Genomic DNA, 3087 nt, shown 5'->3' with positions numbered 1-3087 from the left:
TCTCGAATACGAACATAATAATATACCCGTTTAAAAACATTTACGTTTTGGCCCGGACTCCTTTTCAGCGGAGTGGGTAGCCAAAGGTTTGTACAACTAAAGATTCAAAGAAATAGCCTAGCCGCTCACGAACGCACGGAATCAGTCAACATGTTCAAATGCTAAATGTATGCTATTTTAGTATTTAAACGATATCGTTGAGTTATGGCCGTGGGTCATAGCCATGGTTTCGCATATGAACACCCTACTTTCTTAACAATGATTTTCAATGATAATACTGTCTATTAAAATAAAGAAATGTTACCATAATGAACGCAAAAGCAAGGCCACGGCCAGACCACCGGAGTAATCCTGGTATCACCCCAAGTAAACAAATTACGCTATCGCAGTGACAACACAGCTGCTTATGAACGGCGCTCCGCGCCTGCAGACCATATCGCGCCTCCGCGCGCGACCTCGACGTACCGGGGACGCGATTGAATCGTGAATCGTATATCATTTTTGATGAATCAGAGCACAAACGTGCCCGCGGACTACTCTGATGTTTGAAGTCAATTACAAAGGCAAGGCGGCACATTCTCGGCCCAGCGTAATCTACAATATTTTTGTTTCAGTTGGAACCCTATAGAGGCAGTAACGCACCCGGAAGACTGGAGGTGGAAGTCCTGACAGAGTTGTGAAGAATGTGAAGAGATCGAGGAAGTGATCGTCGACCAGAAATCTGCGGCATCGAACGGAGTTTCCTACCTTCTCTATATATATTATTCTCATAGCGTCCACAGCAACACCTCGCAGGGGCGGCGAGGGTCGGGAGCTCTCGGCGTTAGTTTTTACATAGGTTTGTATCATAAGTGAAGGCAAGTTGATATACGTAGCCGTACATGTTATTCCCCCTCATCGCTGTTCTCCGCGCGGCCGACCATCTGAAAATGGAATGTCTCGCCGAGATTCTCGGATGTGACGTCACAACCGGAAAGATTTGACAGACCAGACACAGTCACTGACTATCCTGAAACGAAAATGCCTCGTATCACAGTTGAAAAAGCGTAAGATTTTACTGATGTTTGCCAAAAGATACATAAATATACACGTCCCTGCCCCACTAAGTCCATTTTGTCGGCATGTCATAAAAAGTCTGCAGAAAAAGAAATACGGCTCGAAAAAATTCACTCTGAACGCCGATCTCATCCTTCCGTATCCATAGATCAGCTTGCGGTCACGGTGATCGAGAATGATTCCCGGGGTGATCCAAAAAAATACGGATATGCAATGAAAGCCGAAACGATTTCTTATATCACCAAATTACAGATAACGTCGATGAATGAACAAGCATTAACGACGCATTCTACTATGTAGTGCCTGTAGCGGCAAAAATACCAATTTCTTATATCAACTTATAAACCAGTTATGTTGCCTGTTTTCAAGCATTTATGTTACAACATATATAAGATAAAAATATGAAATGAATTGCATTGTTGGAGAAGCAAAAAGACTAAAACAAATAAGTTCATGATCAACTATATATATAAAAAACAGGCAAATGATTGATTATTGAACCAAAAAATATTTGATAAAAGGTAACAAATAAATAATTCAAAAAATACAATAATTCACTAGATGATCATTAACTGCTAAATGCAAAAATAAATAATTTAAATATAATATAGATGAAAGCTAATTGATTAAATAACTAAATACTAAATGTTAAATTGAAAAAAAATAACATGTGCTGAGCGCAAATGAATAAAAATTTTTTTTTCATGTCCATTCTATTTCCGAAACCACAACCGAAGTTTATCGCACAAGATATTTGACCACCTGATACTGCGTGGACGAAAGGCTTAGCCGCGAGCAATCATGTGAAGACGGAATGGCTATTAAAAGCGAGCTGGCGAGATCTTGGCGTACCAGAGTCCACCATGCGTGCACAGGGTTAAAGAGGCAGAAGTGAATATTGAATCACCGCCACTGCATCATGGACCACAGCACCCGGCACTGTTCACCATGAAAAGAGGAAGAGGTCCGACTTGTGACCCCTGAAAGTCTTTCGGCCAGCCGTGGTTCAGGATACATAGTCGGGCTAGGTTTCTGAAGCATTGCCAGTGATTTATGCATATGATTTGGGAAAAACGTGATAAGAGCATCCTCGCCTCGAGCTTTCCCAATGGTTCTTCACCACCATTTCATGAACAGATGGCCAGAGAATTGGACGCTCAAGAAACCAAGAGGGCTCGGCACTGTCAGAGAGCGCACCATCCAGCCCGCGTACGTGCAACGATCGGAGGAACTGTGTGAGTCAGTAGTTTTGATACTTTGGAGGATATTATTTGAAGTACCAATCTCACTGAGAAGCCTGAGAGAGATTTATAATATTGATGAGAAGTGGCCTTTCGACCTGGATCATAAACCACCCGATAATATGTCAACTGCAGAGCTGACCGGTACCAGGTGCTGTCACCTCGGGACAACCGAACCACAGGTAAACCTGTTCTAGGTATGTGAAAGCAGTTGGCCAGATGCATACCCGCCCTAACTGTCATTTCCCGACTGGCAAGACGCATAGCGTGTACGAGGTTGACTGGAGCGGCCAGACACCAGGCAAGCTTGATGTACTCGTTTCAACTCCGCGCGCTGGTCACCATTCTGTGATTTTCCCAAAATCACTCTGGGATGAACACTGTCTGAAGCTTCTGTTCCAGCGTCTGATCTCCTGAGGAACCCATAAGTGCTGTGCTGCTGACTCCGGGTATGATGGGCACAAATCCAACGATTTCTCTCAAAGTCTCATTGAGATCGGGCCCAAGGAACAGCAATTTGGTTTTATTTGTATTGGCCTGCACACTCACAAGTCAGTGTGCTCCAGCCTTTGATGTTGGTCCTGATTTGCTGCCCTATTCCATGTAGAATTTATCAGAATGCGTGTCATATAATTTCAATCGCGTTCCCACTTTATCTTCATCTGAAGTCTCCAGTATTCAGGCATCTTCGACTTGCTTGCCGGTCTAGCACGACCGTGGCCTTGCCGCTCGAAAACTCTAACAGAGCTCCTTCGGCAAAAGGCAGGAATGATACCTCTACAACAGTCGG

This window comes from Priapulus caudatus, unplaced genomic scaffold, assembly GCF_000485595.1.
Source record: "Priapulus caudatus unplaced genomic scaffold, Priapulus_caudatus-5.0.1 Scaffold56, whole genome shotgun sequence".
In the NCBI taxonomy this organism is placed as follows: Eukaryota; Metazoa; Priapulida; class Priapulimorpha; order Priapulimorphida; family Priapulidae; genus Priapulus; species Priapulus caudatus.
The sequence above is the reverse complement of the archived record's forward strand: the minus strand, read 5'-3'. Positions refer to the sequence as shown.